Raw genomic sequence first — 18,748 nt, 5'->3', positions numbered from 1 at the left:
GGATGTCTCAGGTTTTTACTACATATGAACACTAATCACATTCTCCCTTGCAACTCGGCTGCTAGTCCTCCATCATGCAAAATCTTAATTTCCTAGCTGATGTCCAAGGCACCAAAGAAGTGTAAAAAGTCAATAACCGATACCTAAAACTTGAATTGTACTACTTCTTACTGGCTATTACATCAACTTAGAAGCTTCATCTGTGTTCTACTATGGTGCTTTTAGTGTGTCCGCATACCGCAGCACGCGACATAGCTTTGCAGACGATAAGTACAACCGTTTCAGAGAGAAGAGCGGCCAATGTGACGACCTGGCTTGAAGAAGATTCGATAACGAATGACGAAAACGGACGGAATTCTAGGTTTTTACTACATATGAACACTTTTCATATTCTCCCGTGCAACTCCGCTGCTAATCCTCCTTTCATGCAGAAGCTTAAGGTCCTAGCTCATGTCCAAGGCACCAAAGCCAGCTAAAAAGTCAATAATCGATACCTAAAACTTGAATTGTACTACTTCTTACTGGCTATTACATCAACTTAGAAGCTTCATCTGTGTTCTACTATGGAGCTTTTACTGTCTCCGCATACCGCAGCACGCGACATAGCTTTGCAGACGATAAGTACAAGTGTTTCAGAGAGAAGAGCGGCCAATGTGACGATCTGGCTTTAAGTCGATTCGATAACAAATGACGAAAACGTACGGATTTCTCAGGTTTTTACTACATATTAACACTTTTCACATTCTCCCGTGCAACTCGGCTGCTAGTCCTCCTTTCATGCAGAATGTTAAGGTCCTAGCTCATGTAAAATGCACCAAAGCCAGCTAAAAAGTCAATAATCGATACCTAAAACTTGAACTGTACTACTTCTTACTGGCTATTACATCAACGTAGAAGCTTCATCTGTGTTCTACTATGGTGCTTTTAGTGTCTTCGCATACCGCAGCACGCGACATAGCTTTGCAATCGATAAGTACAACCGTTTCAGAGAGAAGAGCAGCTAATTTGACGATCTGGCTTTAAGTCGATTCGATAACAAATGACGAAAACGGACGGATTTATCGGGTTTTTACTACATATAAACACGTTTCACATTCTCCCATGCAAATCGGCTGCTACTCCTCCTTTCATGCAGAATGTTAAGGGCATAGCTCATGTCCAAGGCACCAAAGCCAGCTAAAAAGTCAATAAACGATATCTAAAACTTGTATTGTACTACTTCTTCCTGGCTATTACATCAACTTAGAAGCTTCATCTGTGTTCTACTTTGGTGCTTTTAGTGTCTCCGCATACCGCAGCACGCGACATAGCTTTGCAGACGATAAGTACTACCGTTTCAGAGAGAAGAGCGGCCAATGTGACGATCTGGCTTTACGTCGATTCGATAACAAATGACGAAAACGGACGGATTTCTAGGGTTTTACTACATATGAACACTTTTCATATTCTCCCATGCAACTCCGCTGCTAATCCTCCTTTCATGCAGAAGCTTAAGGTCCTAGCTCATGTCCAAGGCACCAAAGCCAGCTAAAAAGTCAATAATCGATACCTAAAACTTGAATTGTACTACTTCTTACTGGCTATTACATCAACTTAGAAGCTTCATCTGTGTTCTACTATGGTGCTTTTACTGTCTCCGCAAACCGCAATACGCGACATAGGTTTGCACACGATAAGTACAACCGTTTCAGAGAAGAAGAGCGGCCAATGTGACGATCTGGCTTTAAGTAGATTCGATAACAAATGACGTAAACGGACGGATGTCTCAGGTTTTTACTACATATGAACATTTTTCACATTCTCCCGTGCAACGCGGCTGCTAGTCCTCCTTTCATGCAGAATCTTAAGGTCCTAGCTCATGTCCAAGGTACCAAAGCCAGCTGAAAAGTCAATAATCGATACCTAAAACTTGAATTGTACTACTTCTTACTGGCTATTACATCAACTTAGAAGCTTCATCTGTGTTCTACTATGGTGATGTTAGTGTCTCCGCATACCGCAGCACGCGACATAGCTTCGCAGACGATAAGTACAACCGTTTCAGAGAGAAGAGCGGCCAATGAGACGATCTGGCTTTAAGTCGATTCGATAACAAATGACGAAAACGGACGGATTTCTCAGGTTTTTACTACATATGAACACTTTTCACATTCTCCCGTGCAACTCGGCTGCTAGTCCTCCTTACATGCAGAATCTTAAGGTCCTAGCTCATGTCCAAGGCACCAAAGCCAGCTAAAAAGTCAATAATCGATACCTAAAACTTGAATTGTACTACTTCTTACTGGCTATTACATCAACTTAGAAGCTTCATCTGTGTTCTACTATGGTGCTTTTAGTGTCTCCGCATACCGCAGCACGCGACATAGCTTTGCAGACGATAAGTACAACCGTTTCAGAGAGAAGAGCGGCCAATGTGACGATCTGGCTTTAAGTCGATTCGATAGCAAATGACGTAAACGGACGGATGTCTCAGATTTTTACTACATATGAACACTTTTCACATTCTCCCGTGCAATTCGGCTGCTAGTCCTCCTTTCATGCAAAATCTTAATTTCCTACCTCATGTTCAAGGCACCAAAGAAGGGTAAAAACTCAATAACCGATACCTAAAACTTTAATTTTACTACTTCTTACTGGCTATTACATCAACTTAGAAGCTTCATCTGTGTTCTACTATGGTGCTTTTAGTGTGTCCGCATACCGCAGCACGCGACATAGCTTTGCAGACGATAAGTACAACCGTTTCAGAGAGAAGAGCGGCCAATGTGACGACCTGGCTTGAAGAAGATTCGATAACAAATCACGAAAACGGACGGAATTCTTGGTTTTTACTACATATGAACACTTTTCATATTCTCCCGTGCAACTCCGCTGCTAATCCTCCTTTCATGCAGAAGCTTAAGGTCCTAGCTCATGTCCAAGGCACCAAAGCCAGCTAAAAAGTCAATAATCGATACCTAAAACTTGAATTGTACTACTTCTTACTGGCTATTACATCAACTTGTAAGCTTCATCTGTGTTCTACTATGGAGCTTTTACTGTCTCCGCATACCGCAGCACGCGACATAGCTTTGCAGACGATAAGTACAACCGTTTCAGAGAGAAGAGCTGCCAATGAGACGATCAGGCTTTAAGTCGATTCGATAACAAGTGACGAAAACGGAGCGATTTCTCAGGTTTTTACTACATATGAACACTTTTCACATTCTCCCGCGCGACTTGGCTCCTCGTCCTCCTTTCATGCAGAATCTTAAGGTCCTAGCTCATGTCCAAGGCACCAAAGCCAGCTAAAAAGTCAATATTCAATACCTAAAACTTGAATTGTACTACTTCTTACTGGCTATTACATCTACTTAGAAGCTTCATCTGTGTTCTACTATGGTGCTTTTAGTGTCTCAGCATACCGCAGCACGCGACATAGCTTTGCAGACGATAAGTACAAGTGTTTCAGAGAGAAGAGCGGCCAATGTGACGATCTGGCTTTAAGTCGATTCGATAACAAATGACGAAAACGTACGGATTTCTCAGGTTTTTACTACATATGAACACTTTTCACATTCTCCCGTGCAACTCGGCTGCTAGTCCTCCTTTCATGCAGAATGTTAAGGTCCTAGCTCATGTCCAAGGCACCAAAGCCAGCTAAAAAGTCAATAATCGATACCTAAAACTTGAACTGTACTACTTCTTACTGGCTATTACATCAACGTAGAAGCTTCATCTGTGTTCTACTATGGTGCTTTTAGTGTCTCCGCATACCGCAGCACGCGACATAGCTTTGCAATCGATAAGTACAGCCGTTTCAGAGAGAAGAGCAGCTAATTTGACGATCTGGCTTTAAGTCGATTCGATAACAAATGACGAAAACGGACGGATTTATCGGGTTTTTACTACATATGAACACTTTTCACATTCTCCCATGCAAATCGGCTGCTAGTCCTCCTTTCATGCAGGTCCTAGCTCATGTCCAAGGCACCAAAGCCAGCCAAAAAGTCAATAAACGATATCTAAAACTTGAATTGTACTACTTCTTACTGGCTATTACATCAACTTAGAAGCTTTATCTGTGTTCTACTATGGTGCTTTTAGTGTCTCAGAATACCGCAGCACGCGACATAGCTTTGCAGACGATACGTACAACCGTTTCAGAGAGAAGAGCGGCCAATGTGACGATCTGGCTTGAAGAAGATTCGATAACAAATGACGAAAACGGACGGATTTCTAGGTTTTTACTACATATGAACACTTTTCATATTCTCCCGTGCAACTCCGCTGCTAATCCTCCTTTCATGCAGAAGCTTAAGGTCCTAGCTCATGTCCAAGGCACCAAAGCCAGCTAAAAAGTCAATAATCGATACCTAAAACTTGAATTGTACTACTTCTTATTGGCTATTACATCAACTTAGAAGCTTCATCTGTGTCCTACTATGGTGCTTTTAGTGTGTCCGCATACCGCAGCACGCGACATAGCTTTGCAGACGATAAGTACAACCGTTTCAGAGAGAAGAGCGGCCAATGTGACGACCTGGCTTGAAGAAGATTCGATAACAAATGACGAAAACGGACGGAATTCTTGGTTTTTACTACATATGAACACTTTTCATATTCTCCCGTGCAACTCCGCTGCTAATCCTCCTTTCATGCAGAAGCTTAAGGTCCTAGCTCATGTCCAAGGCACCAAAGCCAGCTAAAAAGTCAATAATCGATACCTAAAACTTGAATTGTACTACTTCTTACTGGCTATTACATCAACTTGTAAGCTTCATCTGTGTTCTACTATGGAGCTTTTACTGTCTCCGCATACCGCAGCACGCGACATAGCTTCGCAGACGATAAGTACAACCGTTTCAGAGAGAAGAGCGGCCAATGAGACGATCTGGCTTTAAGTCGGTTCGATAACAAATGACGAAAATGGACCGATTTCTCATGTTTATACTACGTATGAACACTTTTCACATTCTCCCGTGCAACTCGGCTGCTAGTCCTCCTTACATGCAGAATCTTAAGGTCCTAGCTCATGTCCAAGGCACCAAAGCCAGCTAAAAAGTCAATAATCGATACCTAAAACTTCAATTGTACTACTTCTTACTGGCTATTACATCAACTTATCAGCTTCATCTGTGTTCTACTATGGTGATTTTAGTGTCTCCGCATACCGCAGCACGCGACATAGCTTTGCAGACGATAAGTACAACCGTTTCAGAGAGAAGAGCGGCCAATGAGACGATCTGGCTTTAAGTCGATTCGATAACAAATGACGAAAACGGACCGATTTCTCGGGTTTTCACTACATATGAACACTTTTCATATTCTCCCGTGCAACTTGGCTCCTCGTCCTCCTTTCATGCAGAATCTTAAGGTCCTAGCTCATGTCCAAGGCACCAAAGCCAGCTAAAAAGTCAATATTCAATACCTAAAACTTGAATTGTACTACTTCTTCCTGGCTATTACATCAACTTAGAAGCTTCATCTGTGTTCTACTATGGTGCTTTTAGTGTCTATACATACCGCAGCACGCGACATAGCTTTGCAGAGGATAAGTACAAGTGTTTCAGAGAGAAGAGCGACCAATGTGACGATCTGGCTTTAAGTCGATTCGATAACAAATGAGGAAAATTGACGGATTTCTCAGGTTTTTACTACATATGAACACTTTTCACATTCTCCCGTGCAACTCGGCTGCTAGTCCTCCTTTCATGCAGAATGTTAAGGTCCTAGCTCATGTCCAAGGTACCAAAGAAAGCTAAAAAGTCAATAATCGATACCTAAAACTTGAATTGTACTACTTCTTACTGGCTATTACATCAACTTAGAAGCTTCATCTGTGTTCTACTATGGTGATTTAGTGTCTCCGCATACCGCAGCACGCGATATAGCTTTGCAATCGATAAGTACAACCGTTTCAGAGAGAAGAGCGGCCAATGTGACGATCTAGCTTTAAGTCGATGCAATAACAAATGACGAAACCGACGGATTTCTCAGGTTTTTACTACATATGAACACTTTTCACATTCTCCCGTGCAACTCGGCTGCTAGTCCTCCTTTCATGTAGAATCGTAAGTTCCTAGCTCATGTCCAAGGCACCAAAGCCAGCTAAAAAGTCAATATTCAATACCTAAAACTTGAATTGTACTACTTCTTACTGGCTATTACATCAACTTAGAAGCTTCATCTGTGTTCTACTATAGTGCTTTTAGTGTCTCAGCATACTGCAGCACCCGACATAGCTTTGCAGACGATAAGTACAACCGTTTCAGAGAGAAGAGCCCCCAATGTGACGATCTGGCTTTAAGTAGATTCGATAACAAATGACGAAAACGGACGGATTTCTCAGGTTTTTACTACATATGAACACTTTTCACATTCTCCCGTGCAACTCGGCTGCTAGTCCTCCTTTCATGCAAAATCTTAATTTCCTAGCTCATGTTCAAGGCACCAAAGAAGGGTAAAAAGTCAATAACCGATACCTAAAACTTTAATTGTACTACTTCTTACTGGCTATTACATCAACTTAGAAGCTTCATCTGTGTTCTACTATGGTGCTTTTACTGTCTCCGCATACCGCATCACGCGACATAGCTTTGCAGACGATAAGTACAGCTTTTTCAGAGAGAAGAGCGGCCAATGTGACGATCTGGCTTTAAGTCGATTCGATAACAAATGACGAAAACGGACGGATTTCTCAGGTTTTTACTACATATGAACACTTTTCTCATTCTCCCGTGCAACTCGGCTGCTAGTCCTCCTTACATGCAGAATCTTAAGGTCCTAGCTCATGTCCAAGGCACCAAAGCCAGCTAAAAAGTCAATAATCGATACCTAAAACTTGAGTTGTACTACTTCTTACTGGCTATTACATCAACTTAGAAGCTTCATCTGTGTTCTACTATGGTGCTTTTAGTGTCCCCGCATACCGAAGCACGCGACATAGCTTTGCAGACGATAAGTACAAGCGTTTCAGAGAGAAGAGCGGCCAATGTGACGATCTGGCTTTACGTCGATTCGATAACAAATGACGAAAACGGACGGATTTCTCAGGTTTTTACTACATATGAACACTTTTCACATTCTCCCGTGCAAATCGGCTGCTAGTCCTCCTTTCATGCAGAATCATAAGGTCCTAGCTCATGTCCAAGGCACCAAAGCCAGCTAAAAAGTCAATAATCGATACCTAAAACTTGAATTGTACTACTTCTTACTGGCTATTACATCAACTTAGAAGCTTTATCTGTGTTCTACTATGGTGCTTTTAGTGTCTCAGAATACCGCAGCACGTGACATAGCTTTGCAGACGATAAGTACAACCGTTTCAGAGAGAAGAGCGGCCAATGTGACGATCTGGCTTTAAGAAGATTCGATAACAAATGACGAAAACGGACGGATTTCTAGGTTTTTACTACATATGAACACTTCTCATATTCTCCCGTGCAACTCCGCTGCTAATCCTCCTTTCATGCAGAAGCTTAAGGTCCTAGCTCATGTCCAAGGCACCAAAGCCAGCTAAAAAGTCAATAATCGATACCTATAACTTGAATTGTACTACTTCTTACTGGCTATTACATCAACTTAGAAGCTTCATCTGTGTTCTACTATGGTGCTTTTAGTGTCTCAGCATACCGCAGCACGCGACATAGCTTTGCAGACGATAAGTACAAGTGTTTCAGAGAGAAGAGCGGCCAATGTGACGATCTGGCTTTAAGTCGATTCGATAACAAATAACGAAAACGGACGTATTTCTCAGGTTTTTAATACATTTGAACACTTTTCACATTTTCCCGTGCAACTCGGCTGCTAGTCCTCCTTTCATGCAGAATATTAAGGTCCAAGCTCATGTCCAAGGCACCAAAGCCAGCTAAAAAGTCAATAATCGATACCTAAAACTTGAATTGTACTACTTCTTACTGGCTATTACATCAACTTAGAAGCTTCATCTGTGTTCTACTATGTTGCTTTTAGTGTCTCCGCATACCGCAGCACGCGACATAGCTTTGCAATCGATAAGTACAACCGTTTCAGAGTGAAGAGCGGCTAATGTGACGATCTGGCTTTAAGACGATTCGATAACAAATGACGAAAACGGACGGATTTCTAGGTTTTTACTACATATGAACACTTCTCATATTCTCCCGTGCAACTCCGCTGCTAATCCTCCTTTCATGCAGAAGCTTAAGGTCCTAGCTCATGTCCAAGGCACCAAAGCCAGCTAAAAAGTCAATAATCGATACCTATAACTTGAATTGTACTACTTCTTACTGGCTATTACATCAACTTAGAAGCTTCATCTGTGTTCTACTATGGTGCTTTTAGTGTCTCAGCATACCGCAGCACGCGACATAGCTTTGAAGACGATAAGTACAAGTGTTTCAGAGAGAAGAGCGGCCAATGTGACGATCTGGCTTTAAGACGATTCGATAACAAATAACGAAAACGGACGTATTTCTCAGGTTTTTAATACATTTGAACACTTTTCACATTTTCCCGTGCAACTCGGCTGCTAGTCCTCCTTTCATGCAGAATATTAAGGTCCTAGCTCATGTCCAAGGCACCAAAGCCAGCTAAAAAGTCAATAATCGATACCTAAAACTTGAATTGTACTACTTCTTACTGGCTATTACATCAACTTAGAAGCTTCATCTGTGTTCTACTATGGTGCTTTTAGTGTCTCCGCATACCGCAGCACGCGACATAGCTTTGCAATCGATAAGTACAACCGTTTCAGAGTGAAGAGCGGCTAATGTGACGATCTGGCTTTAAGACGATTCGATAACAAATGACGAAAACGGACGGATTTCTCAGGTTTTTACTTCATATGAACACTTTTCACATTCTCCCATGCAACTCGGCTGCTAGTCCTCCTTTCATGCAAAATCTTAATTTCCTAGCTCATGTTCAAGGCACCAATGAAGTGTAAAAAGTCAATAACCAATACCTAAAACTTTAATTGTACTACTTCTTACTGGCTATTACATCAACGTAGAAGCTTCATCTGTGTTCTACTATGGTGCTTTTAGTGTGTCCGCATACCGCAGCACGCGACATAGCTTTGCAGACGATAAGTACAACTTTTTCAGAGAGAAGAGCGGGCAATGTGACGATCTGGCTTTAAGTCGATTCGATAACAAATGACGAAAATGGACGGATTTCTAGGTTTTTACTACATATGAACACTTTTCATATTCTCCCGTGCAACTCCGCTGCTAATCCTCCTTTCATGTAGAATCATAAGGTCCTAGCTCATGTCCAAGGCACCAAAGCCAGCTAAAAAGTCAATAATCGATACCTAAAACTTGAATTGTACTACTTCTTACTGGCTATTACATCAACTTAGAAGCTTCATCTGTGTTCTACTATGGTGCATTTAGTGTCTCAGCATACCGCAGCACGCGACATAGCTTTGCAGACGAAAAGTACAACCGTTTCAGAGAGAAGAGCGGCCAATGTGACGATCTGGCTTTAAGTCGGTTCGATAACAAATGACGAAAACGGACCGATTTCTCAGGTTTTTACTACATATGAACACTATTCACATTCTCCCGTGCATCTCGGCTGCTAGTCCTCCTTTCATGCAGAATCGTAAGGACCTAGCTCATGTCCGAGGCACCAAAGCCAGCTAAAAAGTCAATATTCAATACCTAAAACTTGAATTGTACTACTTCTTACTGGCTATTACATCAATTTAGAAGCTTCATCTGTGATCTACTATAGTGCTTTTAGTGTCTCAGCATAGTGCAGCACGCGACATAGCTTTGCAGACGAAAAGTACAACCGTTTCAGAGAGAAGAGCGGCCAATGTGACGATCTGGCTTTAAGTAGATTCGATAACAAATGACGAAAACGGACTGATTTCTCAGGTTTTTACTACATATGAACACTTTTCACATTCTCCCGTGCAACTCGGCTGCTAGTCCTCCTTCATGGAAAATTTTAATTTCCTAGCTCATGTCCAAGGCACCAGAGAAGGGTAAAAAGTCAATAATCATTACCTAAAACTTGAGTTGTACTACTTCTTACTGGCTATTACATCAACTTAGAAGCTTCATCTGTGTTCTACTATGGTGCTTTTAGTGTCTCCGCATACCGCAGCACGCGACATAGCTTTGCAGACGATAAGTACAAGCGTTTCAGAGAGAAGAGCGGCCAATGTGACGATCTGGCTTTACGTCGATTCGATAACAAATGACGAAAACGGACGGATTTCTCAGGTTTTTACTACATATGAACACTTTTCACATTCTCCCGTGCAAATCGGCTGCTAGTCCTCCTTTCATGCAGAATCATAAGGTCCTAGCTCATGTCCAAGGCACCAAAGCCAGCTAAAAAGTCAATAATCGATACCTAAAACTTGAATTGTACTACTTCTTACTGGCTATTACATCAACTTAGAAGCTTTATCTGTGTTCTACTATGGTGCTTTTAGTGTCTCAGAATACCACAGCACGCGACATAGCTTTGCAGACGATAAGTACAACCGTTTCAGAGAGAAGAGCGGCCAATGTGACGATCTGGCTTTAAGAAGATTCGATAACAAATGACGAAAACGGACGGATTTCTAGGTTTTTACTACATATGAACACTTTTCATATTCTCCCGTGGAACTCCGCTGCTAATCCTCCTTTCGTGCAGAAGCTTAAGGTCCTAGCCCATGTCCAAGGCATAAAAGCCAGCTAAAAAGTCAATAATCGATACCTATAACTTGAATTGTACTACTTCTTAGTGGCTATTACATCAACTTAGAAGCTTCATCTGTGTTCTACTATGGTGCTTTTACTGTCTCCGCATACCGCAGCACGCGACATAGCTTTGCAGTCGATAAGTACAACCGTTTCAGAGAGAAGAGCGGCCAATGTGACGATCTGGCTTTAAGTAGATTCGATAACAAATGACGTAAACGGACGGATGTCTCAGGTTCTTACTACATATGAACATTTTTCACATTCTCCCGTGATACTCGGCTGCTAGTCCTCCTTTCATGCAGAATCTTAAGGTCCTAGCTCATGTCCAAGGTACCAAAGCCAGCTGAAAAGTCAATAATCGATACCTAAAACTTGAATTGTACTACTTCTTACTGGCTATTACATCAACTTATAAGCTTCATCTGTGTTCTACTATGGTGATTTTAGTGTCTCCGCATACTCCAGCACGCGACATAGCTTTGCAGACGATAAGTACAACCGTTTCAGAGAGAAGAGCGGCCAATGAGACGATCTGCTTTAAGTCGATTCGATAACAAGAGACGAATACGGACCGATTTCTCAGGTTTTTACTACATATGAACACTTTTCACATTCTCCCGTGCAACTTGGCTCCTCGTCCTCCTTTCATGCTGAATCTTAAGGTCCTAGATCATGTCCAAGGCACCAAAGCCAGCTAAAAAGTCAATATTCAATACCTAAAACTTGAATTGTACTACTTCTTACTGGCTATTACATCAACTTAGAAGCTTCATGTGTGTTCTACTATGGTGCTTTTAGTGTCTCAGCATACCGCAGCACGCGACATAGCTTTGCAGACGATAAGTACAAGTGTTTCAGAGAGAAGAGCGGCCAATGTGACGATCTGGCTTTAAGTCGATTCGATAACAAATGACGAAAACGGACGTATTTCTCAGGTTTTTACTACATTTGAACACTTTTCACATTTTCCCGTGTAACTCGGCTGCTAGTCCTCCTTTCATGCAGAATCATAAGGTCCTAGCTCATGTCCAAGGCACCAAAGCCAGCTAAAAAGTCAATAATCGATACCTAAAACTTGAATTGTACTACTTCTTACTGGCTATTACATCAACTTAGAAGCTTCATCTGTGTTCTACTATGTTGCTTTTAGTGTCTCCGCATACCGCAGCACGCGACATAGCTTTGCAATCGATAAGTACAACCGTTTCAGAGAGAAGAGCGGACAATGTGACGATCTGGCTTTAAGTCGATTCGATAACAAATGACGAAAACGGATGGATTTCTAGGTTTTTACTACATATGAACACTTTTCATATTCTCCCGTGCAACTCCGCTGCTAATCATTCCTTTCATGTAGAATCATAAGGTCCTAGCTCATGTCCAAGGCACCAAAGCCAGCTAAAAAGTCAATAATCGATACCTAAAACTTGAATTGTACTACTTCTTACTGGCTATTACATCAACTTAGAAGCTTCATCTGTGTTCTACTATGGTGCTTTTACGGTCTCCGCATATCGCAGAGCGCGACATAGCTTTGCAGACGAGAAGTACAACCGTTTCAGAGAAAAGAGCGGCCAATGTGAAGATCTGGCTTTAAGTCGATTCGATAACAAATGACGAAAACGGACGGATTTCTCAGGTTTTTACTACATTAGAACACTTTTCACATTTTCCCGTGCAACTCGGCTGCTAGTCCTCTTTTCATGCAGAATCATCAGGTCCTAGCTCACGTCCAAGGCACCAAAGCCGGCTAAAACGTCATTAATCGATACCTAAAATTTGAATTGTACTACTTCTTACTGCCTATTACATCAACTTAGAAGCTTCATCTGTGTTCTACTATGGTGCTTTTAGTGTCTCAGAATACCGCAGCACTCGACATAGCTTTGCAGACGATAAGTACAACCGTTTCAGAGAGAAGAGCGGCCAATGTGACGATCTGGCTTTAAGTAGATTCGATAACAAATGACGTAAACGGACGGATGTCTCAGGTTTTTACTACATATGAACATTTTTCACATTCTCCCGTGATACTCGGCTGCTAGTCCTCCTTTCATGCAGAATCTTAAGGTCCTAGCTCATGTCCAAGGTACCAAAGCCAGCTGAAAAGTCAATAATCGATACCTAAAACTTGAATTGTACTACTTCTTACTGGCTATTACATCAACTTATAAGCTTCATCTGTGTTCTACTATGGTGATTTTAGTGTCTCCGCATACTCCAGCACGCGACATAGCTTTGCAGACGATAAGTACAACCGTTTCAGAGAGAAGAGCGGCCAATGAGACGATCTGCTTTAAGTCGATTCGATAACAAGAGACGAATACGGACCGATTTCTCAGGTTTTTACTACATATGAACACTTTTCACATTCTCCCGTGCAACTTGGCTCCTCGTCCTCCTTTCATGCTGAATCTTAAGGTCCTAGATCATGTCCAAGGCACCAAAGCCAGCTAAAAAGTCAATATTCAATACCTAAAACTTGAATTGTACTACTTCTTACTGGCTATTACATCAACTTAGAAGCTTCATGTGTGTTCTACTATGGTGCTTTTAGTGTCTCAGCATACCGCAGCACGCGACATAGCTTTGCAGACGATAAGTACAAGTGTTTCAGAGAGAAGAGCGGCCAATGTGACGATCTGGCTTGAAGTCGATTCGATAACAAATGACGAAAACGGACCGATTTCTCAGTTTTTTACTACATATGAACACTTTTCACATTCTCTCGTGCAAATCGGCTGCTAGCCCTCCTTTCATGCAGAATCACAAGGTCCTAGCTCATGTCCAAGGCACCAAAGCCAGCTAAAAAGTCAATAATCGATACCTAAAACTTGAATTGTACTATTTCTTACTTTCTATTACATCAACTTAGAAGCTTCATCTGTGTTCTACTATGTTGCTTTTAGTGTCTCCGCATACCGCAGCACGCGACATAGCTTTGCAATCGATAAGTACAACCGTTTCAGAGAGAAGAGCGGACAATGTGACGATCTGGATTTAAGTCGATTCGATAACAAATGACGAAAACGGACGGATTTCTAGGTTTTTACTACATAAGAACACTTTTCATATTCTCCCGTGCAACTCCGATGCTAATCCTCCTTTCATGTAGAATAATAAGGTCCTAGCTCATGTCCAAGGTACCAAAGCCAGCTAAAAAGTCAATAATCGATACCTAAAACTTGAATTGTACAACTTCTTCCTGGCTATTACATCAACTTAGAAGCTTCATCTGTGTTCTTCTATGGTGCTTTTAGTGTCTCAGCATACCGCAGCACGCGACATAGCTTTGCGGACGATAAGTACAACCGTTTCAGAGAGAAGAGCGGCCAATGTGACGATCTGGCTTTAAGTCGGTTCGATAACAAATGACGAAAACTGACCGATTTCTCAGGTTTTTAATACATATGAACACTATTCACATTCTCCCGTGCAACTTGGCTGCTAGTCCTCCTTTCATGCAGAATCGTACGGTCATAGCTCATGTCCAAGGCACCAAAGCCAGCTAAAAAGTCAATATTCAATACCTAAAACTTGAATTGTACTACTTCTTACTGGCTATTACATCAACTTAGAAGCTTCATCTGTGATCTACTATAGTGCTTTTAGTGTCTCAGCATACTGCAGCACGCGACATAGCTTTGCAGACGATAAGTACAACCGTTTCAGAGAGAAGAGCCCCCAATGAGACGATCTGGCTTTAAGTAGATTCGATAACAAATGACGAAAACGGACTGATTTCTCAGGTTTTTACTACATATGAACACTTTTCACATTCTCCCTTGCAACTCGGCTGCTAGTCCTCCTTCATGCAAAATTTTAATTTCCTAGCTCATGTCCAAGTCACCAAAGAAGGGTAAAAAGTCAATAATCATTACCTAAAACTTGAGTTGTACTACTTCTTACTGGCTATTACATCAACTTATAAGCTTCATCTGTGTTCTACTATGGTGCTTTTAGTGTGTCCGCATACCGCAGCACGCGACAGAGCTTTGCAGACGATAAGTACAACCGTTTCAGAGAGAAGAGCGGCCAATGTGACGGTCTGGTTTAAGTAGATTCGATAACAAATGACGTAAACGGACGGATGTCTCAGGCTTTTACTACATTTGAACATTTTTCACATTCTCCCGTGAAACTCGGCTGCTAGTCCTCCTTTCATGCAGAATCCTAAGGTCGTAGCTTATGTCCAAGGTACCAAAGCCAGCTGAAAAGACAATAATCGATACCTAAAACTTGAATTGTACTACTTCTTACTGGCTATTACATCAACTTAGAAGCTTCATCTGTGTTCTACTATGGTGATTTTAGTGTCTCCGCATACCCCAGCACGCGACATAGCTTTGCAGACGATAAGTACAACCGTTTCAGAGAGAAGAGCGGCCAATGTGACAATCTGGCTTTTCAGTCAATTCGATAACAAATGACGAAAACTGACGGATGTCTCAGGTTTTTATTACATATGAACACTTTTCATATTCTCCCGTGCAACTCCGCTGCTAATCCATCTTTCATGCACAATCTTAAGGTCCTAGCTCATGTCCAACGCACCAAAGCCATCTAAAAAATCAATAATCGATACCTAAAACTTGAATTGTACTATATCTTACTGGCTATTACATCAACTTAGAAGCTTCATCTGTGTTCTACTATGGTGCTTTTACGGTCTCCGCATATCGCAGAGCGCGACATAGCTTTGCAGACGAGAAGTACAACCGTTTCAGAGAAAAGAGCGGCCAATGTGACGATCTGGCTTTAAGTCGATTCGATAACAAATGACGAAAACTGACGTGTATCTCATGTTTTTACTACATATGAACACTTTTCACATTCTCCCGTGCAACTCGGCAGCTAGTCTTCCTTTCATGCAGAATGTTAAGGTCCGAGCTCATTTCCAAGGCACCAAAGCCAGCTAAAAAGTCAATAATCGATACCTAAAACTTGAATTGTACTACTTCTTACTGGCTATTACATCAACTTAGAAGCTTCATCTGTGTTCTATTATGCTGCTTTTAGTGTCTCCGCATACCGCAGCACGCGATATAGCTACGAAATCGATTAGTACAACCGTTTCAGAGATAAGAGCGGCCAATGTGACGATCTGGCTTTAAGTCGATTCGATAACAAATGACGAAAACGGACGGATTTCTAGGTTTTTACTACATATGAACACTTTTCATATTCTCCCGTGCAACTCCGCTGCTAATCCTTCTTTCATGCACAATCTTAAGGTCCTAGCTCATATCCAACGCACCAATGCCATCTAAAAAGTCAATAATCGATACCTAAAACTTGGATTGTACTATATCTTACTGGCTATTACATCAACTTAGAAGCTTCATCTGTGTTCTACTATGGTGCTTTTACTGTCTCCGCATACCGCAGCACGCGACATAGCTTTGTAGACGATAAGTACAACCGTTTCAGAGAGAAGAGCGACCAATGTGACGATCTGGCTTTAAGTCGATTCGATAACAAATTACGAAAACGGACGGATGTCTCAGGTTTTTACTTCATATGAACACTTTTCACATTCTCCCGTGCAACTCCGCTGCTAATCCTCCTTTCATGCAGAATCTAAAGGTCCTAGCTCATGTCCAAGGCACCAAAGCCAGCTAAAAAGTCAATAATCGATACCTAGAACTTGAATTGTACTACTGCTTACTGGCTATTACATCAACTTAGAAGCTTCATCTAAGTTCTACTATGGTGATTTTAATGTCTCCGCATACCGGAGCACGCGACATAGCTTTGCAGACGATAAGTACAACCGTTTCAGAGAGAAGAGCGGCCAATGTGACGATCTGGCTTTAAGTCGATTCGATAACAAATGACGAAAACGGGCCGAATTCTCAGGTTTTTACTACATATGAACACTTTTCACATTCTCCCGTGCAACTCGGCTGCTAGTCCTCCTTTCATGCAGAATCTTAAGGTCCTAGCTCATGTCCAGGCACCAAATCCAGCTAAAAAGTCAATAATCGATACCTAAAACTTGAATTGTACTACTTCTTACTGGCTATTACATCAACTTAGAAGCTTCATCTGTGTTCTACTATGGTGCTTTTAGTGTCTCCGCATACAGCAGCACGCGACATAGCTATGAAATCGATTAGTACAACCGTTTCAGAGAGAAGAGCGCCCAATGTGATGATCTGGCTTTAAGTCGAATCGATAACAAATGAAAACTGACGTGTTTCTCAGGTTTTTACTACATTTGAACACTTTTCACATTCTCCCATGCAAATAAGCTGCTAGTCCTCCTTTCATGCAGAATGTTAAGGTCCTAGCTCATGTCGAGGGCACCAAAGCCAGCTATAAAGTCTTAATCCATACCTAAAACTTGAATTATACTACTTCTTCCTGGCTATTACATCAACTTAGAAACTTCATCTGTGTTCTACTATGGTGCTTTTAGTGTTTCAGAATACCGCAGCACGCGACATAGCTTTGCAGACGATAAGTACAACCGTTTCAGAGAGAATAGCGGCCAATGTGACGATGTGGCTTTAAGTCGATTCGATAACAAATGACGAAAACGGACGGATTTCTAGGTATTTACTACATATGAACACTTTTCATATTCTCCCGTGCAACTCCGCTGCTAATCCTTCTTTCATGCACAATCTTAAGGTCCTAGCTCATGTCCAACGCACCAAAGCCAGCTAAAAAGTCAATAATCGATACCTAAAACTTGAATTGTACTATATCTTACTGGCTATTACATCAACTTAGAAGCTTCATCTGTGTTCTACTATGGTGCTTTTACTTACTCCGCATATCGCAGAGTGCGACATAGCTTTGCAGACGAGAAGTACAACCGTTTCAGAGAGAAGAGCGGCCAGTTTGACGATCTGGCTTTAAGTCGATTCGATAACAAATGACGAAAACGGACAAATGTCTCAGGTTTTTACTACATATGAATACTTTTCACATTCTCCCGTGCAACTCGGCTGCTAGTCCTCCTTTAATGCAGAAACCTAAGGTCCTGTCTCATGTCCAAGGCACCAAAGCCAGCTAAAAAGTCAATAATCGATACCTAAAACTTGAATTGTACTACTTCTTACTGGCAATTACATCAACTTAGAAGCTTCATCTGTGTTCTACTATGGTGATTTTAGTGTCTCCGCATACCGCAGCACGCGACATAGCTTTGCAGACGATAAGTAGAACCGTTTCAGAGAGAAGGGCGGCCAATGTGACGATCTGGTTTTAAGTCGATTCGATAACAAATGACGAAAACGGACCGATTTCTCAGGTTTTTACTACATATGAACACTTTTCACATTCTCCCGTGCAACTCGGCTGCTAGTCCTCCTGTCATGCAGAATATTAAGGTCCTAGCTCATGTCCAAGGCAACAAATCCAGCTAAAAAGTCAATATTCAAAACCTAAAACTTGAATTGTACTACTTCTTACTGGCTATTACATCAACTTAGAAGCTTCATCTGTGTTCTACTATGGTGCTTTTAGTGTCTCCGCATACCGCAGCACGCGACATAGCTTTGCAGACGATAAGTACAACCGTTTCAGAGATAAGAGCGGCCAATGTGACGATCTGGCTATAAATCGATTCGATAACAAATGGCGAAAACGGACGTATTTCTCATGTTTTTACTACATATGAACACTTTTCACATTCTCCCGTGCAACTCGGCTGCTAGTCCTCCTTTCATGCAGAATCTTAAGGTCCTAGCTCATGTCCAAGGCAGCAAAGACAGCTAAAAAGGCAATAATCGATACATAAAACTTGAATTGTACTACTTCTTACTGGCTATTACATCAACTTAGAAGCTTCATCTGTGTTCTACTATGGTTCTTTTACTGTCTCCGCATACCGCAGCACGCAACATAGCTTTGCAGACGAGAAGTACAACCGTTTCAGAGAGAAGAGTGGCCAGTTTGACGATCTGGCTTTAAGTCGATTCGATAACAAATGACGAAAACGGACAAATGTCTCAGGTTTTTACTACATATGAATACTTTTCACATTCTCCCGTGCAACTCGGCTGCTAGTCCTCCTTTAATGCAGAAACCTAAGGTCCTGTCTCATGTCCAAGGCACCAAAGCCAGCT

The sequence above is a fragment of the Schistocerca gregaria genome, unplaced genomic scaffold (assembly GCF_023897955.1).
Source record: "Schistocerca gregaria isolate iqSchGreg1 unplaced genomic scaffold, iqSchGreg1.2 ptg000043l, whole genome shotgun sequence".
NCBI lineage: Eukaryota > Metazoa > Arthropoda > Insecta > Orthoptera > Acrididae > Schistocerca > Schistocerca gregaria.
This window is presented reverse-complemented; position numbering follows the sequence as displayed.